Source organism: Ambystoma mexicanum, chromosome 5p (assembly GCF_040938575.1).
Source record: "Ambystoma mexicanum isolate Mex_15411 chromosome 5p, UKY_AmexF1_1, whole genome shotgun sequence".
Classification (NCBI taxonomy): domain Eukaryota; kingdom Metazoa; phylum Chordata; class Amphibia; order Caudata; family Ambystomatidae; genus Ambystoma; species Ambystoma mexicanum.
In genome coordinates this window covers 842,440,060-842,467,763 of record NC_090930.1, presented here as the reverse complement: position 1 = coordinate 842,467,763, position 27,704 = coordinate 842,440,060, and positions in this window count along the sequence as shown.

The window sequence follows — 27,704 nt, the reverse complement described above, 5'->3', positions numbered from 1 at the left end:
TCCCGGAGTGTTGCTAATCCTGGGGCAGGGTTGCAAAGTCATTTGGGTGCGTTGCTAGTCCTGGGGCAGGGTTGCAAAGTCATTTGTGTGTGTTGCTAGTCCTGTGGCAGGGCTGCAAAGTCATTTCTGTGTGTTGCTAGTCATGGGCCAGGGTTGCAGTCATTCGGGTGTGTTGCTAGTCCTGGGGCAGGGCTGCAAAGTCATTCAGGTGTTTTGCTAGTCCTGGGAGCAGGGTTGCAAAGTAATTCGGGTGTTCTGCTATTGCGGCATGGTTGCTAAAGTCATTTGTGTGTTTTGCTAGACCGGGGGGAGGGTTGCAAAGTCATTTGTGTGTGTTGCTAGTCCTGGGGCAGCGTTGCAAAGTAATTTGTGTGTGTTGCTAGTTCTGGGACATGGTTGCAAATTTATCCCGGAGTGTTGCTAATCCTGGGGCAGGGTTGCAAAGTCATTTGGGTGCGTTGCTAGTCCTGGGGCAGGGTTGCAAAGTCATTTGTGTGTGTTGCTAGTCCTGTGGCAGGGTGTCAAAGTCATTTCTGTGTGTTGCTAGACATGGGCCAGGGTTGCAGTCATTCCGGTGTGTTGCTAGTCCTGGGGCAGGGCTGCAAAGTCATTCAGGTGTTTTGCTAGTCCTGGGAGCAGGGTTGCAAAGTAATTCGGGTGTTTTGCTATTGCGGCAGGGTTGCAAAGTCATTCGGATGTTTTGCGAATCATTGGACAGGGTTGCAAAGTCATTCGGGTGTTTTGCTAGTTCTGGGCTAGGGTTGCAAAGTCCTTCAGGCGGTTACCTAGTCCTGGGGCAGGGTTGCAAAGTCATTCGGGTGTTTTGCTATTATTGGGGCAGGGCTGCAAAGTCCTTCGGGTGTTTCACGAGTCATGGGGTAGGGGTGCAAAGTCATTTGGGTGTTTTGTTAGTCCTGGGCTAGGGGTGCAAAGTTATTCGGGCATTAACCTAGTCCCGGGGCAGGGTTGCAAAGTCATTCAGGTGTTTTGCTAGTCCTGGGGCAGGGTTGCAAAGTCATGTGGGTGTTTTGCTAGTCCCGGGGCAGGGTTGCAAAGTCATTCAGGTGCTTTGCTATTATTTGGGTAGGGTTGCAAAGTCATTCGGGGAGTTTTGCAAGTCATGGGCAGGGTTGCAAAGTCATTCAGGCGTTTACCTAGTCCCGGGGTAGGGTTGCAAAGTTAATCAGGTGTTTTGCAGTCCTGGGGCAGGGTTGCAAAGTTATTTGGGTGTTTTGCTATTATTGGGACAGGGTTGCAAAATCATTTGAGTGTTTTGCTAGTCCTGGGCTAGGGTTGCAAAGTCATTTGGGCATTTACCTAGTCCCGGGGCAGGGTTGCAAAGTCATTCAGTTGTTTTGCTAGTCGTGGGGCACAGTTGCAAAGTCATTCAGGTGTTTTGCTAGTCCCGGGGCAGGGTTGAAAAGTCATTTGAGTAATATGCTAGTCCTGGGGCAGGGTTGCAAAGTCATTTGGGTGTGTTGCTAGTCCTGGGGCAGGGTTGCTGCCCCAGGACTAGCAACACACCCAAATGACTTTGCAAAGTCATTTGTGTGTGTTGCTAGTCCTGTGGCAGGGTTGCAAAGTCATTTATGTGTGTTGCTAGTCCTGGGGCAGGGTTGCAGTCATTCGGGTGTGTTGCTAGTCCTGGGGCAAGGTTGTAAAGTCATTCGGGTGTGTTGCTAGACCTGGGGCAGGGCTGCAAAGTCATTCAGGTTTTTTGCTAATCCTGGGAGCAGGGTTGCAAAGTAATTTGGGTGTTTTGCTATTGCGGCAGGGTTGCAAAGTAATTCGGGTGTTTTGCTATTGCGGCAGGGTTGCAAAGTCATTCGGGTGTTTTGCGAGTCATTGGGCAGGGTTGCCAAGTCATTCGGGTGTTTTGCTAGTTCTGGGCTAGGGTTGCAAAGTCCTTCAGGCATTTACCTAGTCCCGGGGCAGGGTTGCAAAGTCATTCGGGTGTTTTGCTATTATTGGGGCAGGGCTGCAAAGTCCTTCTGGTGTTTCACAAGTCATGGGGCAGGGGTGCAAAGTCATTTGGGTGTTTTGCTAGTCCTGGGCTAGGGTTGCAAAGTTAATCGGGAGTTTACCTAGTCCCGGGGCAGGGTTGCAAAGTCATTCAGGTGTTTTGCTAGTCCTGGGGCAGGGCTGCAAAGTCATTCGGGTGTTTTGCTAGTCCTGGGGGCAGGGTTGCAAAGTAATTTGGGTGTTTTGGTATTGGGGCAGGGATGCAAAGTCATGCAGGTGTTTTGCGAGTCATTGGGCAGGGTTGCAAAGACATTCAGGTGTTTTGCTAGTCCTGGGCTCGGGTTGCAAAGTCATTCAGGCGTTTACCTAGTCCCGGGGAAGGGTTGCAAAGTCACTCTGGTGTTTTGCTATTATTGGGGCAGGGCTGCAAAGTACTTCGGGTGTTTCACGAGTCATGGGGCAGGGTTGCAAAGTCATTCAGGTGCTTTGCTATTATTTGGGTAGGGTTGCAAAGTCATTCGGGTGTTTTGCGAGTCATGGGCAGGGTTGCAAAGCCATTCAGGTGTTTTGCTAGTTCTGGGCTAGGGTTGCATAGTCATTCAGGCGTTTACCTAGTTCCGGGGTAGGGTTGCAAAGTCAATCAGGTGTTTTGCAGTCCTGGGGCAGGGTTGTAAAGTTATTTGGGTGTTTTGCTATTATTGGGACAGGGTTGCAAAGTCATTTGGGTGTTTTGCGAGTCATGGGGCAGGGGTGCAAAGTCATTCGGGTGTTTTGCTAGTCCTGGGCTAGGGTTGCAAAGTCATTTGGGCATTTACCTAGTCCCGGGGCAGGGTTGCAAAGTCATTCAGTTGTTTTGTTAGTTGTGGGGCACAATTGCAAAGTCATTCAGGTGTTTTGCTAGTCCCGGGGCAGGGTTGAAAAGTCATTCGAGTAATTTGCTAGTCCGGGGGCAGGGTTACAAAGTAATTCGGTTGTTTTGCTAGTCCCGGGGCAGGTGCTTTGCTGGAGCTTACTACATGCTCACTGCGATGTTGTGTTGTATGATTTTTGTCCCTGAGGTGGTGTAATTGTGCAATGCGCGGTGCACGGTTTTGATGGCTTACAGCTCCTTGATGTGGGTGATAAGGTTGGGTGCATTACCTGTCTGGGGATGTAGTGATGTAGGTGCGTTTGCACAGGGTGGGTGTGGTGCTGGTATGTTTGGAGGAGAGCGTGGGCACTTCTTTGGCTGGGGTACAGATATGCTATATGAGTTGTTTGTGGGTGAACGCAGTTGTGCAGTGTGGCTTGCAGGATGTCTGTTACTGTTTTACATGGCTAGGTGTGGCATGGGTGTGTTTATTCACCTAAAGGGTTGAGTTCTGCTTACTTTGCTTGTCACGTTTCTGTTTTATGACTTCTTCCCTCATGTTCCGTAAGGGGAATGTGTGTTGCAATGGGTCTTCCGTGCTCAAGATGGGTGCTCCTGAGGGTGAGTGGAAATTTGGGTGACTGGTGTGCAGGAGTGCTATGGAGAGGATGTAAGGGTTGGTTTATCTGTATGTGATTTCCAATCCTCTACTTACCTATAACATAGCGCATTGAAGACGTTTGCCTTTAGTACTTCGTGGACCCTGAGGATTCTGAACCGAGTCACTTCATTATAACACTTTCAGTTATTTGTATTTTTATTCATGAAGCGCTTACGGCTAAGCCATATTTTTTTGTAACTGTGCCTAAGACGCTAGATTCCATTATACTTGCTATCAAGCAAGGCAGTTTATAATAACTCGTTGCAGAGAAATTGATACCATGCATGCCAAGCTCTATGTAAAACAGGGTGGCCGCCCATTGACTCCAAATGTGCTAACATTGTCAGAATGAATCTGGGCTGCATCCTAGCAGTGGTCAATGGGGTGGGAAACCGCCGTGTGGCCCCTCATCCAATCTCCTTCTAAGGCAAGAAGTCAGGGATGAAAATGAGATCCAAGATCAGAAACATGTCTGGGTCCGCTTTTATGAATATTTCGAGAATAACGTATTGATCTCAAATGCCATTCATTTGAAACGGCTTTTTCGTCCTGATTTCCTGCTCATTAGCAGGGCTTCGAGGGCTGACCTGGAAAGCATCTTCTTGAGAGCATACATTTCTCCTTTCAGTGTGTCCATTGTCTGCGGATGGATACCTTCCATCCTTCCAGCTGTGTTGCCGGCCACTGCTCACATATTCTGTCACTTGATGAGCCCACGTGATAAACAACGGGCCTTATTAATGATCAAGTGGTAGCGGTACTTCCAAATACTGCCTGTTTTACAGTCTAATTATGGGGTGTGGTACCAAAACCCAGAATATCTGCCTCAATTTGTGTGGAGGTAATCACCTGCACACAAAGGAAGTAGTGATGGAAGTATGACTCATGCATTATTAAGTGTAATATCGCATCCCCTCAATGGAGTCCAGTGGGACTCCAAAATGGGGAATAATTAGTGAGACCGCATGAGTCTGAACCAGGCAAGCCATTACCACATCGCTGCCACATGCAGTAACCGTAGTTGGGTTTGATGGCATAACTAGAGTTAATACTGGAAAACACATAATTAGGCCCAATATTGGTATGACCCATTTAAATGCTGACACAAGACAGTTAAATACCGTGTATTATTGATTGTCTTTAAATCAATATACGGGGCAGTCAGTTTCTTACAACTCACCTTTATTGATTACATTGCTATTGTGCACATGTGTGAGCTGTTTCCCCATATAATATACACTGGTCCTTCATTTCCAAAGCTGGTTCATGTCTGAAGGATAATGAAAACAAAAATTAATGGTTCGGGCACGTCTGTTAATGGTTTCTTTTTAGCCCCAATGCAAAAGAGATCTTTGCGATCTTATCAGCCGGTTTATCTCTGTTTTGTTGACCTGCTTATGCCCTTCGACTCAGTGCATATGAATCATTCATGGGGCAAGTTTATTTATTTTATTTATTTATTGTTTATTTGCACAGCACTCATACACAAGTGAAGTGCTTAAAAGCGCTTCAAGACGTGAAAGGAGCAAGGGAATACAGTAGTCATTTTAGGCCTTGAAGTTTCCGAATGATCTAACAAAAAAGTAACTAGCGTACTAGGCCTGACAGCATTTCTCCTTGTACAAGTGAATGAAGTGTTTCAGGCGCAACCAAACTTGGGGGGGACAAGACAGAACTTACTGGTCCTAGTAATTTCGGGTCATGCAGTGTACAGACAGACGTGCGAGGAGGAGGAATGGTGTGAAAAAATGGGGATAACCCCCATTGTGTCACAGGTTTCCCCCCTTCTCACCTGCCTGATGTCCTCCTTGGGTGGAGTCTTCTTTCGTATGGTTCGGGACTTAAATAAGCCCGCTCGGCCGTCCTCAGCTTCCAGATTTCGTTCAGCTTCGATGTCCAGGATCACGGGAAACTCCAGGAGAAGAAGGTGTTGGGGGCACGCAGAGGTGGCACAGAGATTCCGGGAAGTAGAAAAGAAGGAAGAAGTCGAAAGAAGGGAATCCAGGAGCCAGGAAATAGCAAGTAGCGCTAGAGGAGTTTGGAACACATGTCCGATCACAGCTAGCAGCAGCGTTGAGACGCGCGGGGCCGGGGGGGGTGTGGCTTCTTTATAGAAGACGTTCCGTAGAACGTGAAGACTGGCGAGCAGCATGCTGAGCTTGCCGCCATGTTGGTAGTATTATGGAGTGTAAGGCCCGACGTGACAGGGACCAGGAAGCCCAGAAGGGGCGAGTTCAATGGTTCATGACAGCATGCCTCCTCCGGAAACTCGTTCCACCGGGTTTGTCCGGGTGTATGAGATGGAACATTCTGAGTAGTCTGGGGGTATTTAGATTTGAGATAGGTTCCCAAGTGCGTTCACTAGGGGGATATCCTTTCCACTCCACTAGGTAATGGAGTTTGCCACGTCTATATCTAGAATCGCAAATCTTGAGACCTCATACTCCAGTTGGTCATTGATGATTACTGGTTTGGGCCGAAGATTAGTTCGAGAGGTCTGAACATATGGATTTATTAAGGACGTGTGAAAGACTGGGTGGATTTTCTTCCAGGAGTCTGGAAGCTTGAGTCGGTAGGCCACTGGGTTGATGATTTGCTTTATAAGGAATGGCCCATAATATAGAGGAGCCAATTTATTTGGTTGCAAATGCCGTGGTAGTAGTTTCGAGGACAGCCAAACCTTATCCCCTATTGTGTAGGAGGGGCTAGGTCTTCGTTTGGAATCTGCATACAGTTTGGTCTGGGTCCTGGCCTTTTCTAATTGTTCTTTGGCTTCTCTTTGGACATTAATGAGCATTTCAATCCAGGAATCGACTGTTGGAACTGGTGTAGGATGAGGATGGATGGAGGGTAGAACCGAAGGGTGGAATCCTTGGCTACAGAAAAAAGGACTGGTCTTAATAGCAGAGTGGTCCGGATTATTATAGGCGAATTCTGCCACTGGTATTAAGAGGGACCAATCGTCCTGGACCTTGGTAGCGAAGCAACGGAGGTATTATTCCAAGGTTTGGTCTACGCGCTCTGTGGCACCGTTGGTTTGGGGATGATATCCCGAGGAAAGAGCGCGTTAGATTCCTAGTATTTGGCAAAGATGTTTCCAGAACTGGGAAATGTATTGGGGCCCTCTGTCTGATATGATCTTGGAAGGGAGTCCATGCAGTCGGAAAATGTGTTCCAGGAAAATTCCAGCAAGTTCTGACGAGGATGGTAGTTTAAACAGAGGTGTAAAATGGGCCACATGGGTGAACAAATCAATGGTGACCATGATGGTTGTGTATCCCCTGGAAGGTGGTAATTCCACAATGAAATCTGTTGCTATGAATTCCCAAGGCCTTGTTGGAAGTGGAGGTTGCTGCAATAAACCCGCTGGTCTCTTATTGTCATGTTTGTTTTGATTACAGACAGAGCATGCCTGGATATACCTTTGTACATCAGTTTTCACTCCAGGCCACCAAAATTGCCTTTGTATTAATCGGAGGGTATTGGTAATACCACGGTGCCCGGAGTAAAGAGTATCGTGACAAAGATTTATTTTCCTTTGCTGTAGTTTTTGTGTTGGGATGACCAAGGCATTGTCTTTGAACAAGTATCCATCTTTGGTCTTCAGTTTCCACTGGTTCCTGTCCGAGATACCTTTCCAGAGTTCAGAGGATTGAGTCTGACTGCGGACTTCATCTAGGAGGCTGGTCACCTGGGCTACAATTATTGTGTGGGGAAACATCTTGGGAAATGCTCGGTCATCAGGAGGTTCATAGTCAGGGCGCCGAGACAAGGCGTCAGCAATTACGTTTTGTGTTCCCGGAACATGATGAATTTGGAACTGGTATTGAGCAAAGAAGAACGCCCAACGGGCCTGACGGCTGTTCCTGCATTCCAGGGCCTGTAACACTTGGAGATTTCGATGGTCCGTCCAAACCTGGAAAGGATGTTTAGCTCCTAGAAGTAAATGAGGACACTCAGTGAAGGCTTGGCGGATGGCTAGAAGTTCCTTTTCTAAGACTGAGTAATGAGTTTCACTGGAGGTCAATGGTCATGAAAGATAGGCAATAGGATGTTCCAGCCCGTCATCTAGTTCCTGTTTCAGAACTGCTCCGATGGCATAGTTAGAGGCATCAGTTTCCACTAAGAATGGTTGATTTATATCAGGTTGAACCAGGATGGGGGCTTGTGTAAATTCTGTTTTTAGGCGTTGGAAGGCCTTCTCCTGGGCTGGGGTCCATCGATAGGGAGTATCTTTTTTCAACAAGGAGATGATCAGTTGAACAATTTCGGAGAAGGATGGTATAAACATCCGATAGAAATTGGCCAAGCCCAGGAAAGATTGGATCTGTTTTACGGAGGTCGGAGTTGGCCAGGATAGTATGGCTTTAACCTTGGATTGATCCATGCCTATGCCATCTGGACTAAGGACAAATCCTAGATAGTGAACAGTGGAAACATGAAAAAGGCATTTCTCGGGTTTTGCTAGAAGCTTGTGTTCGCGTAGCCGTTGTAACACTGATTTAACATGTTTTTGATGCTTGAGAGGATCCTAAGAGAATATCAAAATATCGTCCAAGTAGACGATGAGGAAAAAAAAATAGCATATCCGAAAACACCTGGTTCATGAAGCGTTGGAAGATTGCCGGAGCATTAGAGAGTCCAAAGGGCATGACCAAGTATTCGTAATGATCGAAGGGTGTTCTGAAGGCTATCTTCCATTCGTCACCTTCTCTAATACGAATCAAGTGATAAGCACCCCTAAGATCCAATTTGGAGAATATTACAGCTCCTCTTACGGCTTCCAGGATATCCGAGATCAAGGGTAATGGATAACGATCCTTAAGGGTGCACTGATTAAGACCTCGATAATCAAGACAAGGTCTGAGTTCCATGGTGTCTTTTTTAGGAACAAAGAATAATGAAGCTCCAGCCGGAGACTTGGATGGGCGTATGGTGCCATTTTTTAGGTTAGTATCTAAGTATTCACGAAGGGCCTTTTTCTCTGGTTCAGACAGGATGAACATCCTGCCAAAGGGAATCACGGCTGAAGGTTCAGTCTCAATAGCACAGTCCTCAGGCCTATGGGGTGGCAGGGCTTGGACAATAGCAGAAGAGAACATATCGGCGTATTCCTGGTAGGTTTTAGGAACCTGGATGATGTTGGACACCATAAGAGGATCTTGCTGAGTTGTTGAATGTTCTTCTGATGTAGTCGGTGAAGGATCCTGGAGCAGACAATGGGACATACAAAACTTGGAACCTAAGAACAGGGAACCAGCTGTCCAATTGATGTATGGGTTGTGTTTCTGCAGCCAGGGCATTCCCAAAACCATTGGGTAATGGGCAGATTTTATGATGTCAAACTTTATCCTTTCTCGATGATGGTTTATAGCAAGCTCAATTTCCTTATTCTGAAGGGTTATGGGTCCAGAAGAAAGAGGTCTTCCATCAATTGCTTCCACTGGTTGCTGGACGTTCCGGGATTCGTAAGGAATATGGTGTTTAAGGACCCATTCCTGATCTATGAATATTCCCATGGCCCCACACTCCACTAGTGCCAGAATGGGGTAGGATTCCTTCTCAGATAATGATAGAAAAGCCTGTAAGACTACCAGGGAGTTTTATCCTGGAGAGTTCAAGGATGGTATAGATGTGGAGCCTGCATCTCTCTCCTGAAACTGAGCTCCATCTAGGATCGGGAGCTGGCGTTTCCCGAACGCCGTGGAGGGGCCAAGGGACATTCTCTGACTAAAGGCTTGTCCGAGGCACAGTACATGCATAAGCCAGTATGGATCCTTCTCAGCCTTTCATGAGGGCATATGGGTCCACAGAAGGCCCCTAGCTGGATGGTTTCGGGTTCACTTGTAGGAGCAGGAGAATCTTTGGATTTTGAAGGGCTTGCAAGAGGATTTTTTTGGATGGTTGACTTGGTCTTCCTTTTCTCTGCCTTTCTTTCCTGGATTCGGAAATCAATTTGTAGAGCAAGATCCATAAGTGCTTGGTAAGAACTAGGACGTGCTACCCTGGCTAATTCGTCCTTAACATCTTCATTTAGCCCTCTTTGAAAGAGGGTGAAGCAAGCTTCAGAAGGCCAACCCACTTCTTTAGCCAATTGCTTGAATCGAGTTACGTAGGTGAGCATGTCCTGAGAGCCTTGCTAGAAATCAAGTAAACGTTCTTGAGCACTAAAGACCTGTTCAGGGAGGTCAAACATAGTTTTTAGTGCTTGAATGAATCCATCATAATCATCCAAAAGAGAATCTTTGGTGTTAACTAATGGTGTGGCCCAGGCTAAGGCATTCCCGGAGAGGTGAGAAATAATAAAGCCCACTTTAGCCCTGGGGGTGGAAAAATAATAAGGTTTAAAGGTGAAGTGGACCAAACAAGAATCCAGGAATCCTCGGAGGGTTTTTGCACAGCCGTCATATTTGTCAACAATGCCGCCCAATAACACGCTGTCCTTTGAGGCAGAGTCGCGTGAGAGTACCAATTGTTTCAGCGCAGCGTTCTCCGCTTTCAAGTTCTGTACTTCGGTCGATAGTTCTTGCATGCCATGCATAAGATCCTGGATGGCCGTCTCCATGTCTGTATCGACTTCGGTCAGGTGGCGTCTCAATCTGTCATAGGTTTCCCCCCTTCTCACCTGTCTATGTTGCCTGATGTCCTCCTTGGGTGGAGTCTTCTTTCGTATGGTTCGGGACTTAAATAAGCCCGCTCGGCCGTCCTCGGCTTCCAGATTACGTTCAGCTTTGATGTCCAGGATCACGGGAAACTTCATGAGAAGAAGGTGTTGGGGGCGCGCGGAAGTGGCACAGAGATTCCGGGAAGTAGAAAAGAAGGAAGAAGTCGAAAGAAGGGAATCCAGGAGCCAGGAAATAGCAAGTAGCGCTAGAGGAGTTTGTAACACACGTCCGATCACAGCTAGCAGCAGCGTTGAGATGCGCGGGGCCGCGGGGGTGTGGCTTCTTTATAGAGGACGCTGCGTAGAACGTGAAGACTGGCGAGCAGCGTGCTGAGCTTGCCGCCATGTTGGTAGAATTATGGAGTGTAAGGCCCGACGTGACAGGGACCAGGAAGCCCAGAAAGGGCGAGTTCGATGGTTCATGACACATTGCTGAATATCTTGAGATTCTTTCATACAGACACAGTGGTCCAGGTTCGATTGGACAAAATGGGGCTAATGTCAAAACCACATGGGGCTGCGGCAAGGTTCTGTCCTGGCCCCTATGCTGCTCAGTTTCTACATGTCAGACATAGGGGAGGCCTTTGAGGGGGAATATCATTTTTCCGCCAGCATTGGAAAATTCTAAAGCATCTTGGTTGGCTTATGCCAATGACTTAGTATTGATTGACTATACATCTCTGGTCTTCAAAGTCAGTTGAATGCTATTTACTATTGCTTGAAATCCAACGATCTAGAAATGAACGCAGCTAAAACAAAAGTAATGGTGATGGCTCTATATAAGAAGATCAACCAGATGTTTGCATGAGGACTTAATCATGTGGAACTAAAAACATACTTGGGATTCCACATACGTGAGAGATTCTCAGCAAAGGCCTCCTTGTATCTGCTACAAGTTGTAATTGGTTGTTTATAATGCGCTTAATACTTAGAGGTTTCTAAGCAGGGAACCGGGGATCGAACCTGTGTTGCTCCACATCGTAAGGCAAACGCGTTGCCCCTGAGATATCCTTCCTAGACTTGGCCCTGGTTGTCAAAGCAAAGAAAATAAATTCTTTGTACAGTCATTTTTTCTTGAGTCCTGTGATAAAGTTCTACAAAATTAAGGTAATCCCAGTATTAATTTACAGTGCAGAGATAATGGATCACTGGAATTATTATGTCCTGTGGATTAGACTAGAAGGTCTATTCTAGATATCTATGCTTGGGCTACCAAAATGGGCTCCAATGGTTATTATAAGCTATGAATTAGGTATGCTGTCACTGGAATACACAGTTAAATGGAACATGTTATCCTTGTATAGGAAGGTTCTCGATTCCCCAGGGGTCTCCCTATTTGGTATTCTAAACTCAGCCCTAGTAGTTCAACATGATGAAGAACTGATAACATGGAAGAAGGGATGTATGCAATGATTAACTGAATTGGATTACAACTAGAAAGGAGGTACCTAAATATAAGCTATTTATTTACAAATATGGGCCTGAAAAAGCAGTAAATGCCCTCCGAAAATATTTGCAAACATTCCCTGATATCAGCTACAGGCAACTGTTCGAAGAATGCAACCTATTTCATATGTGCTCTGAGACCCCCAACTGGTCCATAGAGTCCGGGTTTGCCCAGAAGCACTTTAAGATGAGATAGCAGCACCCGTGAGATGGATGGGGGTGCAGATTTAATACTCTAACACCAAATCAATAATGACAACTCGACGGTTTGGCAAAGGGAGTCAGTTTAATGACAAGTACAAAAAACGGGGAGTCTCATGATCATCAGCGGATGCGTGATCTTCTCTCTCGCTTTATAACTCCAAAGAACTTCATAAAAATCATAACATTTATACTAAAAACCTGTCATCATTAACGTGTGATGCTTAAAGTTGGCATACAATTCTATTGGTTCAGGAAAGGTAACTTTACTATAGGTACTATATCTGTATATGGTAATGGAGTAAGGGGATTGGGTAAACACTGACAGGTGGGCATCTAAGCCCTACCTTCGAATTAGCTACTGTGGACGTCACTAAAAGTACAACGTCTCATTGGTTCTACTAACTATAGGACCCTAGATTACTTGGTCCATTGTGATTGGGTGGGCATCACCTCACCCGTACTTTTCCACTTAACTTAGCAGCATGCAGAATAATGAGGCCAGGTGCAGGGAGTAAGCCTGTAGACCAGCTTTCCTTCAATTTATGTTACAGCCGTTCATCACCTTAGTGGCCGTGTGTCAATTACTGCCTTCTAGTTGGCCTTGAGTCTGCCTCTTGGTCTGAGAAAGTGTAAGGAGGATGGGTATGATAAGGCTCCAGGCATAGGTGTGAAAGGCTTACTTCTGCTCGCTCTGCTGGTCACGTGGTCCAGACACTGTGAATTTGCCTCTTCTTATTTTTGTTTCACCACCACCTGCCTTCGGCTTCTTATCTTGACCCTTCAAAGCATTATATTCTGGTCTTTGCTTCAATGAGTTGCCTCTGCTGAGTTTTGTTTCTGCCGCTCTATCCTTGGTTTCACTACATATGAAACTCTTCTCGTGTGGCCTTTTAGTGACCTTTTGGTTGATTCTGCTTCTTGTGCAAAGTGGAAATATACTTATATAAAGTGCTCTTTTTGAGGTAGATATGTACATGTGGCGCTTGCTGCATCTAATTTCCTACTAAGCATAGCAAGCCGCATGATTTTCTTAGCTTTCTTGCGGTTCCAAGCACATGTACATGTGTAAACTGGTTGCATATCTTCATCGCTTTTATGGCATAAGCTTCTTATACTTGACATCGTCTTTTTAACTTCAACTCAGGATGTCGTTTATCTATGGTGTTTCATCTCTTTTCATCATTCACAAGTCATTGTTTTCTTTATCTGCGAGTCAGTCAGAGTTCTTATGACGTCACCATTCGTTCTCTTTTAGGACTTTCATGGCTTCTTCAGGCATCACGTTCTGACAGTCGTCATTCTGTCTCACTTGTCAATATGGTTTTCTCAATGGGTACCTTACTGTCCAAGGTTTCCTTGGTACTGGTACTTCAATAGACATTTTTCTTCTGATGGACTCTGGGCAGAGCCCCACTGCGGCTCTCTGCTGGTTTATTTGCTCACCATACGTCACATATCTCGGCGTGAAAGTTCCTGGTACTTCAAAATGGACGGTTGGAGTGCGGGGTATACTTGGGACCTCCTCTACACATACCAGCGAGATTATGGGGGCAGGCTGAAAAGTGCAAGTTTATAATAATCTATGTAGATTCTGTAAAAGTAATATGAAAATAGAAATGTTCAAACACATTGGAATGTGAACGTTTAAATAGGTTAAGGCACCTTTTGCACTGCCTGAACACTATTAAGTATTTTAATCAAGACGAACAATGGTCAAGAATTTTACCAGGCAATCAAATCTCACTCATTTTAGCATTTATTAAAATCCTGCTCAGAATTTTCCCTAATTGATTGTATGTCTCTTGGCCAAATTGTATTTTCCGATGAACTGTGCTATTTTATGTATTTGTGACGATAACATATTTGAGAATGGTTTTAACTCATATTGTATTGTTTTTTTTACTATTTTGTTACGATGCTTACTTATTTTAATGCTTCGGGAAAGGTTTGTATTACAAGGCATGACACATAAATAAATAAATACAAAAAAAAGATCCTACAAAAAATTACTGACTGCACAAACATCTTAGAAATCGTAAGTACAAGTGTCACATTAACATAATTAATATTGCACTGGCCTTTCTGCAATGATTACGAGTCGAGCAATAAAGGTTTCAAGGAAGGCAGCACTTTACAAGTAACGCCATTACACTTCAAATCAAAGTTCTGTAGAAGTGCCTGGCTGCACGTGCAACAAATCCACTACGAGTGCCATTTCCTCTGCAGGGAACTACATTAGCGCCTACATTAATTCTGTGAGATCTTCTATGCACTCGGTGTTATACTGCCTATAAACTGGCCTCGTTTGAGGCCTACAATTTGCTCTCGAACTTCAAATGTTAATGGCAGCTCCTTCTAATGGCCGCCGTTACTCTAGCCACAGATTTCCCGAGCTGCATTAGTTGGCATAAGTCTAGAAATGGCTTTAACATCTGCATTTACGTTGTCTCGCGATAGGCCTGCGCAGCTTCTGTGGCATTTAGGATATGGCCGACACGTTTTTATCTTACTCTTTATTGGATTGTGCATGTTTTCACTGACCCTTGCATTCTTGAGTGCATGTCCCGCCCTAAGATTTACCCAGGGGCGAAGGGGGACCAAAGAGGCCCTGGAAATAATGTTCAAAGTGGCCCCATATTACACATTTTGAGCAAGCCCAACCCTTTCCCTCTGAGAACATTTGGAAATACCTACACAAAAGGGTGCAGGGGCCTACTAGGAAATCTCCAGAGTTCCCTGTAGGCCACTCCACTGCTGCATTTGCCCCATTCTCATTGGAATCTGTGATACTTGTGCCTGCACGGCGTTTTCTCTGTTAATGTGTTAATGTTGGACAGGGTTTATAGTCATTCCATCACAACCAAAGCATCTAATGCCATACCTTTAAAAAAAAGCATCTAAAAAAGCATCTAATGCATTTTATTTCATTTTTTTTAATGGGTGTCCCCCCAAGCCCCTTTTTGTAACCTTTAAACCCCATTTTTATTAAACTAAACCCTTTAACATCTACAAAAAATGCATTAGATGCTTTTTTTAGATGCTTTTCTTTAGATGGTTTGGCTGTCGATGCTTTGGTTGTCGATGCAATGACCGGATACTGTTGCACAGCATGTTTTGACTCGAAAGTACCTTTCCACAGCTGTCCACAACTTGGAAAAATACGACCACTACATCACTGAAATCACGAGGTGTTGATGGTCTAATGTCATGTGCTTGCAGTCCCACATGAAGAACAACGTGCGGCTCACTCTCCACACTCCATGTGAAAGTTGTTGTCCTCAGAGGGGGTTCCCTGGGCGCTGAGGCTGTTGTGTAGCTTTTGTTGCTTCACAGTTTTCTGTTGGCATCCAATATCAAAATCAATAAAATGAAATTAAGTGAACACTTTCACACATCAAGTCTAACATCGTCAACAGTAAAGCATCTGAAGAGGACTGGAAGGGAGAAGAAAGGAGAAACAACAGAGAGGGCACTAGATGAGTAGAGGGGAATGGGCAGGCATGTTACAGAGCTCAAAGGGTAGAGTTCAGAAAGAGTGGAAATACTGGCACATGGAGAGATGTGGAGGAGGCACAGACCGATTTTAAGGAGAGAAACAGTGAAGAAGAGAGGACTGGAGGTGTAAAAGAGAGCCCATGCGAAGCAAAACAGTTGCAACTCGTTGATGAGGCAGATGAGAACGGGTGTTGGTTTCAGAGATGGGATCCCGAAACAGAGAAAGAGGTCAACTTAGGTATGTCTGCAGAGAACCCTGGTTGCCATCCACCTGGTGGATGTTTTGGAGTTCCCCCCTTTACCAACCAACCCTCATTTCTGTCATTAGCCTGGTCTAGCGTACAGGTGCACGTAGGGCTCAGAGACCCAGGAAAAGGGGTCTCCCCAGGAGTCTAGGGCAAGAATCACAGGCCCTGTGACAATAAAAGGTAGAGCAAAGAAAAAGTGGGCCACTTAAACCTTCAAGACTGTGAGTGACTGACCAGTGAGTATATACCTCATTACAAGGACTCCTGGAGTGAGAATTAGAAACTCACAAACGTTTTTTGTTTGGTACCCAAGGAGACGAAGAAGAAGATTTCCCCACCCATCGTCGATTCCTAGTTTTCTTAAGTTGTCCCACTTATATTAAAATCCTTAATCCATTTGTATACTTTGTCCCAAACTTCTGTGTTGTTTGTTTGTTTATTTGGTAATGTGCACCGAACCCTTAGGTAACTGGGCACAGCAAATACAAGTATATTTAAGGCTTAGTTACAATAAATACAATGAGTACATTACATGGAAAGACAGCCATAGATACCACTTGCGGGTTACATTGATGCAGTGGTGCTATGGGTTACATATTGCGGTCACATATTGCAGTGGGGCTTGATAATTCGGTTACAGTAGATACAGTAATTACAGTAGGGCCACAGGCTAGCGTTAACGTATGACAACAGATTTGCAATGAAGCAGGGATAGTGTATCCAGGTTCGGGAAGCGGCCAGGACCGGATTAGACCATAGTTAGTGGTCATTTAGTCATAGCCAGTTTAGCATTTTGCGTCTGAATTGTGGGTAGGGTTGTTCAGTTCTCAAGGCTGGGGGGGTGCATTTCAAGATAGGGCCGCATTGCCCGGGAAGCTGGAGCCGCCTGCTTTGGTTCGTTTGAATCTTTGAATCTCTAGAAGCTGGGCATTGGTTGATCTAATTGGTTGTGTTGAGGTTCTCCTGTTTATTCTTTCTATGAGATATGGGGGTGCTATGTTATTCAGACACTTGGAGGTGAGTGACACTGTTTTGAGAAGAATCCTGTAATTTATTTTTAGCCAGTGGAAGTCTCTTCTGAATTTGGAGATGTGCTCTCTATTGGGGATATTCAGGGCTGCTCTTAGGGCGTTATTTTGTAGCCTTTGAATTTTGTCTAGGGTGTATTTATGGCACCTAAGTACAGAGCATTGCAATAGTCCAATTTGGATATTATTAGTGCATTAGCGAGAGTGATGCAACTGGTTTCGGAAAGAAATGGTCTACAGGCTCTGATGAGTTTGCAGGTATGAGCGGTCAAGGAGGCTAGGGCGTTCACTTGTTTCTTGAGTGTTAAAGTGGAGTCAAGCTATAAACCTAACGTTTTTACTACGGGCATCACCTTGATTGTGTTACCGTCAATGTTGAAAGAGGCATAACTGGGGCTAAGTATTTTTAGGTTTGCCTCAGAACCCAGGATCAGTATCTCAGTCTTATTGTCATTCAGGCAGAGGCCATGGGTAGCCATCCATGCCCGAAAGAGGAGGTATATCTTGTTTACCAAGGTCATATCCTCGACAAAGTTGCTTGAAAGGGGAATGAGGATCTGGGTGTCGTCTGTATAATTTGTATAGGTGACACCCAGTCTGTCCAGTTTGTCGAAGAGGGGCTTGGTAAAGATGTTATACATAGTAGGTGAGACACAGGATCCCTGAGGCACACCGCCGGACGTTTGGATAGGGTCTGCAGAGGCTGAGGGGAGAAGACTCTCATTGTGCGGTTTGCTAGGAAGGACTGGACCCAGATTTTGGCATCACTTGAGAAATGGGTAGCCGACTCGAGGTGTTTGCATAAGACTGCATGATCCACCAGGTCAAAGGCCGATGACAGGCCAAAGAGGAGTAGCATAGCTGTTTTCCGATTGTCCTTCAGCTGATCAATTTGGGTCTTGAGGTCTATTAATGCTGTTTCCGTGCTGTGTTGAGGGCGAAAGCCAGACTGGCGGAATCCTAGTAAGTGGTTTGCTTCAAAGGTAATCCTGAATTTGGAGGTAAGTTACTCTATCAATTATTTTCAGGAGGGAGGGGACAGTGGTAATGGGTCTGTAGTTAGTCGGGATAGAGGGGTCTAGTGTTTGCTTTTTTAGCAGTGGGATTCGTTATTTGGCACTGTGTTTGTCTTGAAGGAGGCGTTAATAAGCTTGGAGTTGAACAGGGTTAAATCTCTAGCTGCGTCCTTTATAATTTGAGCCGGGCAACTGTCTCCCTGGCAGTTCAATGGCTTTAAGGAGAGTATGATTTTCTCAGTCTCTGGAATAGAGATTTTTGTGAATTTGAAAAGTATGGTAGTTCTGTCGGTTGTAGAAAGAAGGGTAGGTTGCGGCTCAGTAGGTAGCAGTGAGGCCTTTTTTTGGCCATTTTAAGTTGGAGGGATGCAATTTTGTTAGACAAGGCATTTTGGATGTTGGTGCACCATTGCTTGTCTTTAGGGACATTGGGCCTCATTACAAGGAAGGCGGTAGAGGGTTAACAATGCTGGTAGAGCTGCCGGCCCCATTAACCTTCTACCGCCTCAATACGAGGTCTGCTCGCAGGACCCACTAAGGACGTCTTGTAACACCAGGCATCCTTAGCGGCACCCGCGAGCAGACCAGGATGCTAACAACGGGCCTGTCATTAACAGGCCTGTTGTTAGCATCCTCCCCATTCCCATTGAGCCCTATAGGGGCTCAAATGGGAATGGGGAAGTACCTGGTCCGGGTTCCTTGAATGGGGAAATACCGGTGTACTACGGAGACCCCCGGCTGGCCCATAGAGCCGAGGTTTGCTCCAAAAGTACTTTAAGACGAGATAGCTGCACCCTTGAGATGGATGGGGGTCCAGATTTATTACTGCAACAACATTCAATAAGGACAACTCAATGGTTTGGCAAAGGGAGTGCATTTAATGACAAGTACAAAAAACGGGGAGTCATTTAAATCAGCAGTGATGCAATCGTCCTTCTCGTTAAACTCCAATGAACTTCATAAAAATCATAGCATTTATACTGAAAACTTGTCATAATTGACATATAACACTCAAAACTTAATATGCAATTCTATTAGTTGGGAAAAGGTAACTTTAATATAGGTACTGTATCTGTATATTGTAACGGAGTGAGGGGATTGGGTAAATACTGTCAGGTGGGCGTCTACACCCTTTCTTCAAAGATGACTACTGTAGACGTCACTAAAAGTACAACATCCCATTGGTTCTACTAACTATAGGATCCTAGATTATTTGGTCTATTATGATTGGGTTGGCACCAACCCCATGCATACATTTCCACTTTGCTTAGCAGCACTTAGAATGGTCTGCCAGGTGCAGGGTGCTCCCTAGTTACCTGGCCTTTCTCCAATTAAGGTTAAAATCAATCATCACTTCAGCAACTATGTGTCATTTATTTTACTGTGGTTGGCTTTGAAACTGCATCTTCTTTCTGGGAAAGTTCCGATATCTCTGCCTGGGCGGATGCCAAGCGTAGGGGTGAACTCGTGCTTCTCCTCCCTCGGATGGTCACGTGCTACCCACACCGTGAAATTGTCTAGTTTCTCTTAATTTGTGTTTCTCTTAATAGTTTCTTATTCAGCTTGCCACCTGCCTACGCCTCCTTATCTTGACCTTTCAGAGACATGGTATTCTGTTCTTAAGTTTCAATTATATGTAGCTACTGTTAATTCCTTCTATTGGTATGACCTTGGCTCTCCTGGCACAAGTTGTATCTGCCGAGTTTTGATTCAGCCGTCTCTTCTCGTTTTGCTAGAATATGAATCTTTGCTCATTCGGCCGTTAGTAACCTGGGTTGATTCAGCTTCGTTTGCAATGTGGAATTACACTTATAATACTGTGCTTCGTTTTGAGGTAGATTATGTATAATGGTGCTTGCCGCACTATTCTTCTACTTAGCATTGCAAGCCGCATTGTTTTCTTAGCTTTCTTTCGGTTCCAAGCATATGTAAAGGTGTTAGCTGGTTGGATATCTGCATCCTGTTTACAGCTTAAGCTTCTTCATATTTCAACATCATTCTCCCCTTATAGGTTCACGATATCCTTATTTATGGTGTTTGGTCCCTGGGTGTCATTCTTGGGTTGTCATTTCTTCTACTTGTACGTCAGTCCGGGTCCTCGTGACGTCACCATTCATCTTCCATTAAGACCTTTTTGGTTTCTTCCGGGACTGTACTTAGGCAATCTTCATTTCTTCTCATTTGCTGGTAAGGTTTCCTTAATGGATACCTTACTGTCCATGGTTTTCATGGTATTGGTGCTTCAATAGGTGTTGCTCTTCTGATAGGTACTGGGCAGGGCCCTACTGCGGCTCTCTGCTGATTTATCTGCTCATCATACGTCACATATTTTGGTGTGAACGTTCCTGGTACTTCAAAATGGGCGACTGGAGTGCAGGCTTTATTTGGGGCCTCCTCTACACTCCCCCCTCTGGGCGATTCATCAACCACTTTCACCTCCATCTTTGGATTCAACTTACTCGATTCTTCTGTATTTATCTTCACTCCATTGCCTGGGTTCATTCCTTCTTCATCTTCGGGGTCTGTACATGATGGTTTGAAGAAGTGTCTCTTTGGAGTCCATATTTTTATTACTCCTTTCAGGCTTCCTGCTGTCCTTACATTATCGTCTTTATTCCATGTCATTCGTTGACATTGTCCATTTGGGCTACAGTAAACCCATCTTCCCACATAATTTCTGTGCTTCCTGGGATAGAGAAACTTTGTTCCTTCTGATGCATGAATACTGGTCTTCACAAAGTCTCTTATTTCTTCATCAGTCAGGTCTTTGGGCTTCCATCCTTGCTTGACATCAATCAAGCAAGGATGGAAGCAAGGATCTTCATCCTTATGGCTTTTTTTGCAGTCTTCTGGCATTGCGAGATTATTATCTTGATAACACAAAATCCTAGCAATATCATCACTAAAAGGGCTCCCAAGACCTTGAATGCGTCTGCCATCCATTGTGGGACCCATGAAAACAGAGATCCAAACCAGCTGTCATCATCAACTTCATCAGTTTCATAGACCATGTGGTTCTGCAGCTTTGTCAGCATACCTATGGCCTCTGTTAATGTTCCATTCTCCTCATCGTGATATGGAATAAATGTGCAACACGATTCTCCGATTTTTGCACAAACTCCTCCATCCATGGTTGTGATCATGTCAAGGACATATCTGTTCAGAAGAGTCATCAGTCGGATGGCTCTCAGCTCTTCCTTGATCACATTGAATCCTTTTATGGTTGTGTCGATCATCTGCAGTAACTCCCATCTGGTTATCTGCAACCATTTAGTATTTACTCCAACTTGGATTCTTGGCATAAAAATCGTTGTGAACACTGATGAGGTGAGGTTTAACAGCCTGTGTTCATATGGGATTGCATGAAAGGCTTCTTCCGATTTAGCAGAGAAGTAATTCTCTCTTTTTATCCGAGTTATCAGTTCCACAGATTTCTTCTTCCTCAGGTGAGCATCTGCTTTCGGGAAACTGTCAATATTCAGGTCACTTTTCAGGATCACTAGTGCTGGAACGTGGACATTCACTATTGTACATATACCTCCCCAATCTCTTGGCAGTCTGATGTATGCATTGGATCCGTATGCCCAATAATGATCCATAATTACTGCAGTTCCATGCACCATTCCTGGAGCGTCAAAAACTCTTCCACAGTTCTTATTCTCTCCCATCTTTCTAGTGCCATTATTCCTGAAGCAGAATTTTGGGCTTTATAGTGGAACTATCTGCAAGGGTCCTCCTCTGTCTTCGACCCATGTCAATAGTTTTGCACGTTTCGGCCACAATGGCATGCAGCCATTCTGCACGATGTCAACAGTTTCTTTGTAGAGTCCAGTGTTTACCCATGCTCTGCAAATAACCACTCCTTTGTCGCACCCATCTGGTGAAAGCACTGTTCCTCAAATCTGCATCTGGGCTCTATTCTTCCACTTTGAGCTTCCTCTGTAGTTTTTCCTTGGACATTTAGTCTCTGGTTCACTTCCCACCTTATTCCTGCTCCTTTAACTCTAGGCTTCGTGTACCTGATCACATGATTCCTAGTATGAACTCTGTTTCTTGTCTTAATGTCTTGAACATAATCACCTTCCTTCGGGATAGGCTGTTTCCGTTGCCCATATTAATGAGGCATCACTACCCATGAACTGGCCTCTGGTCTTGCACATTGCTATGTGTGACAGACAATGTGTTGTTTGTACATCGATTTCTACAGCTAAGAAAATCTTGGATTTCCCCATGCTGTATGGTAGGAGTGCACAAACAAAGCATTCTCCTTCTGAATTTCGTCTTCCAACTTCTTTCATATGCTGGTACCAAATGTTGTTTCCCAAGTGTGCTGTGCTGTCCAGGTAGTCATTTAGTTCATTGTCATCTCCATGCATGCTTCTTTTGATTCTTAGTGTTCTCCTGTAGTTTGCTATGACTACATCCCTAAATGCATCTGTATGGCTCTTTCTTGCTGGAGGATTCTCAGGTATCCTGGTCCATGGTGCAGGCCTCCTCATCTGCGCCATTTGAGTGGACAAACGTCTGGCAGCTCTTTCCCTCTCTTCATACATCCTTCTCCTGCTGGTTACAATTCCAATCACCCTGATGCTTGTCCGGTGTATGGTTGTGTCGTAGAACTTGTACTTGTCCCTTGTGTTGGAACATATATGTTTGTTACTACAGTCTCTGGGATTTTATTCTTCTGTTCCTCTAGTCTTTTCCTTTCTCTGGCTAATGACGGCCATACTGCGTCTACTATTAGTTGTGCTTGTGAGATCTTCTTTGAGTTTGTCTTTGTCTCCCTCAGTGTTGTCTCAGGCGTGCTTATCATTACCATTTCTGTTGGTTTCTTTTCTGATTCCTCTTGTCTTTCCACAATGTTTGTTGTGGAGTTGCTTATGGCAAGCAGTCTCTTCTTTTCTACTGTTTTGGCTTGTGGTTCTGCAGTCATTGACCCTAGGTCTGTTTCATGTGCATTTAGTGTTTGCATGCGTGTGGTTGTCAGTAACCTTTCTTCATTCATTCTTTGCCGACCCAGTCTCCGGCTTTTTTGTTTGTTTGTTATCACAAATGTGTGTGTATCATTGCTAATCACATCCATTTCAAGTTCATTCACTCCACCATCAGATCTTCTAGGGACTGAAAGGACTATGTAAGGTCTGGGTGCTTTTGTGGGATTCATGCTTGCATCATTAGGTGGGTGCACTGGAATTGGAACGCTTTGTGCACCAATAAAAAATGCATTTCTGATCATTAACGACAATAAAACAATGGTGAATATGATACACAAATACATTATGCCCCTGTAAGTCAGGCTGGAGCATTTACTTCCAGAGAAGCGTTGTTGTCTCTCCTCCTGCGGGAGGATCAGATTGCTGCTCTGGATCCCCATATCGATCATTCACCAAAGGTCAATGTTTTATTGTATTCCTTTACACAATATTGTCTTTAGAACTCTGTGGTTAAGGGTCTCAGGTGTTCCACAAGTGTCCCCCCTGTTGCTGGTTACGAATAGTCTCTTATTTCAGGATACAGTCCCTTTGCTAGACTATGGAAAACATCAAATTAAATAACACTTCAGTAAGTCCTTTTATAGTGCATGTTCAAAGTAGGTAATCTCCCAGTCCACTCCTCGGATTTGTTTCAGTCCTGAGGACATATTATATGCTGATCAGTATGAAGAAATAAGGAAAAAATAACAACAAATGCAATAAGTGAAGTTCTTTACACTGCTTCCTCAATCTGTCCCTCGGTGGAAGGCTTTTAGAATCTCCTCAGATGATTCTGCTGATGGTTAGAGAGTTCAACTTGGAGCACAATTCCATGCAAGAGCATGCCCATCTGTGTAACATTAGCTGGCTCTCTGATGAATGTGAGGACGTCAACATCGATCGGTCCCCCCACTAGTTCTGGAAAGTCAGTGACTAGGTGAAAAAGAACATTGTGAGCCAACCTGCTGTCTTCTAGTGACAGGGACATTCCTCCTGTCTTGCTGAGGTTCAGGATTATATGTTCTCTCCTTGATGTAGACAATGTCTGCACTGTCCGGTCGCGTGGAGTGCGACTAGGATCACGATTTTATCTAAAAGTTGGCTTAAATGTTCTGTATTTGCTGGGTCTCGAAGAAACGTGAGTGTGTCTGTTGTTCTTCCGACAAGAGTTGGACAATCTTCTATTATGCGAAAGAACAATGTGTTGATAAGCTAATTTATTTTTGTCTGTGTTTGGGACATTTGGTTTCTCCTCACTGTACTCAGGAAGTATGAGAAATTGTTCGGCAGTGACAGTAAGCAGTCTTCTCATTGGCCCTCATTACGACCTTGGCGGAGAACCATGGTGCTATTTGCACCATGGTCCATGGCGCTAAGCTGCCAACTCCGCCATGGTGGTTGGCGGACTTACCGCCCCATTCCGACCTTGGCGGGGCGGTAAGTCCCCAATCCCCATTTACCCTTCCCCATTCCCATTTTTGCCCCATAGGGTATAATGGGAGTGGGGAAGGCGTTAATTACGCCACCGTAAATTACGGTGGCGTAATTAACAACAAGGTCCCTTAGCGCCATGGATTTTAACGCCTGCTAAAAGCAGGCGTTAAAATCACCATGGCGCTAAGGGAACTCGTACTCAGGCGGAAAGGGGCGCCATGGTTTACGCCGGCGTAAACCCCTTTCCGCCAGGGTCGTAATGAGGGCCTTTGTCTTTTCGTTCTTAGGATCTTGAAGAAAGTCAGTGACATTGGTGAGCCTCCCTACCAATGACGGGTATGATCTTAGCACTAGATCAAAATAGGTGACCACATCCTTGGCAATGTCGCTACTGTGGGATACCATAAGTGATTCTGAATAGGGTCTCGGTGTGAAATGAGTCCGGATATTGTAGTTGCTTCCAATGTAAGTGTCCTCGGTCAAAATTTGGCATATTCTTTTCTTGTCAAGCCTCAAGCGTGCCTCAGTCCAAAGTTCAATGCGTGTTATGGCTTATGCGTGCAATTTTCTTCTTCACCCTGCAACTAGGATGCACAGAGTGTCCTTTTTTATGTCCTTATCCCCTTTTTCTTACTTAGAGGAAGTGTCCAATTTAAGCCACAATTTGCAAAAAGTTATTTGTCTTTGTTTGGCTGGTCATTCATCCTTCTTCCTCGGCATGGATCTCGTCTGTATGTGCTGTGGTTCTTCCCCGTCACTCGTCGACTCCTCTCGTTGCGATGCAGGCAGGGGACCTTCTCCGATGTAGGGTTTGATAGAGCAGAGAAAAATCCAAGCTCTCCTGCCTTGTAGTTTCACTGCGGATGGGGTACAGTCCTCCACCGTGAAGGACCGTTAAATCTTGGCTCGTCCCACTTTTTCCTTGTATGATTCCTCACAAGGATGGTGTCTCCAGGGAAGACGGATGGTACACAAAGTCCTTGAGCTGTGTCTGTAGTAGTATCTCCTTCTGTGTTACGTGCTGCCCTGCATCCTTTTCATCGTTGCTGCAGCTTGTCTGAAATTACAGTAAGGCAAGATGTCATGCAGTTCAGATAGTTTTGCATCTCAGACCCTAAAATTTCTCCTGTTGACTGGGCATCACATCTAGCTCTATCTCGGGGTGTCAAGAGAGTTCTCATTCTTCTTCCTGTGGCTATTTTGTGTGGCGTAAGTTGATGGTCAGAACTGGGTTGGTTCCGAAGTGCATACAGTGCCAAAGGAAGGCAGTGCAACCATCCCTTTCTTAGAGTCAGCTTCAACTTGGCTATCCTTTCCTTTAACAAGCTGTTGAGCTTCTCACAGATCCCGTTACCTTGCGGATGAGACGCCGACGAGAACTTGTGCTTTATACCAAGCAGCAAGCTAATCTGTTCAAATGTCCCGTTTACAAAATGAGCTCTGTTATCTGATCTCATGACTTCACACCCCCCCACCTGGGGAACATCTCTCTCACTAAAAATGTTGCCGCACAGGTGGAGTCTGGGTGTGTACATGGACCCGCTTCAATTCATCTCGAGAATGGACACACCACAAGAATTAAGTATCTGTACCCGTTACATACTTGAATCATGTCGACGTAATCGATATGCAAGTGCTGAAAAGGCCCATTTGGCCTTGGGATGACTCCTCTCATTACTTTTAATGTGTGCCCAGCCTTGAATTGCTGGCAGATTATATTGTTCACTATAAAGAATGCAACGTGCTCAGATAAATTTGGTATGAACCAGTCTTCAGCGAGCCTTGCTGCTAAAAAAAATTTTGTCATATGTGCGGGAAAATGTAACTGTTCCAGTGCTATTTTTAATAGGGCTACAGGCATTACTCGTTTACCCGTGTTGTCTTGTTGCCACAAGCTGTCAGAGGGGTTTAAAGAACACCCTTGACGTCTCCAAATATTCTTCTCTTCCTATGGTGCCTCCTCTTGGAGTTCCATTAGCCGTGTTTGCCCCAAATTACTGTAACTTTCAGATGCAGTTTGTGTAACCATCATTCGCGCATTGGCATGGATAACTTCCACTTCCAAGATCGCTTTGCTTTTGGATGCCATACGCTTGGCTTCTGTGCCTGCTGCTTGATTTCCACGTGAGATCAAATCTGTCCCCTTCGTGTGGGCGGCGCATTTCACGACCGCTATGCCCACTGGGAGCTGTAGTGCCTTGATCAGCCAATCCAATAAGGCTGCGTTCTGCACTGGCGTGCCGTCCGCTCGGATGTAGCCCCTCCTTTTCCAGCATGCTAAGCCAGCGTGCACTGTTGTCGTCACATAGGCGGAGACACTGTACACCATTACTTCCTGGTCTGCGTGATTCTCAATCACGAGTATCAACGCCAATAATTCTGCAGCCTGTGCTGAATAATGAGATGGTGTTCGCGCACTAATAAGCACTTGAAATTCTCCTTTTGCTGTGTGCTTCACCACAGCAATGCCAGTATTTCTTTGTCTGTCACTTTGATCGATCCTCGAAGACCCGTTAATGAAGACGATCTCTCCTTCTGCCAAGGCATTTTCTTTCACCCTGGGGATTTCATCATAGAATTCTTCATATTTCGCACAGTCATGTATTGGCTCTCCTTCAGTGACTGGCTCTGCTATAAACATAGCTGGGTTCACTATCTTGCACCGGACTACCATAATTAATGGATTTGATATGATCACTTCATAAGCAGAAGCTCTCTGAGATGTCAATGTGCCATTTGGTTTCTCTAGAATGACAAATAGTGAGTGCTCGACGTACAACGTCATGGAGCATCCCATCACAATGGTTGTAGCCTTCTTTATGGCGAACGCTGTGGCAGCTAAACTTTGTTCGCACGGGAAATGACCTCTCATTACTGGGTCCAAATTCCCACTGTAGTATGCCAGGAGCTTGTACCCCAACGTGGTTCTCTGTGTGAGCACTGCCGTCATAACGCTGCCATTCGTGTGTGAAAACAGGTAAAATTCCTCTGCATAATTGAGGATCCCTAGAACTGGTGCTTTGCAAATGGCTCTTCTGAGTTCAGCAAATCCTTTCTCCGTGGTCTCAGACCGTTCAATCTTTTCTTTCGTCACTTGGGCCTTCTTTAGGGCCTGAAATAAAGGCTTAGTGTAAGAGCTATAGTCAAAGACCCATGCTCTAACGTAGTTACATAGACCTAGAAAGCTCAGCATCTGTTTTATCGTGTGTGGCTTGGCCGTGTTAAGTATGGCTTCAGCCCTTTCTGGGGTCGCTCTCTTTCCTTCATGTGAGATCAGCTGGCCTATGTACAGTACTTCTTTTTGACAATATTGTAACTTTTCCTTGTCGACCTTATAACCTTTCTCAGCCAGTATAGTGAATAGCTGATCAGAATCATACCTAGATTGCTCTTCTGATGTGCTGCAAATTAATATCTCATCTACGTATTGCAGGACAACACTTTTTAGTGCAATATTGATCAAGTCCATCTGCAGGACTCTGTTAAAAATAGATGGAGACTCACAATACCCATGGGGTAGTCTCGTGCTTTTCAGACGCATCTGTCTGAATGTGAATGATGTCAGAGCTTGTGAGACATGGTGCAACGGGGTTGAGAAAAATGCATTTTTCAAGTCAATCACAGTGAAATATTTTGCCTCAACAGGTATATTACATAGAATTGTAGCCGGGTTAGGGACTAAAGGGAACTCGGCCTCACAATATCATTTATTGGGCATAAATC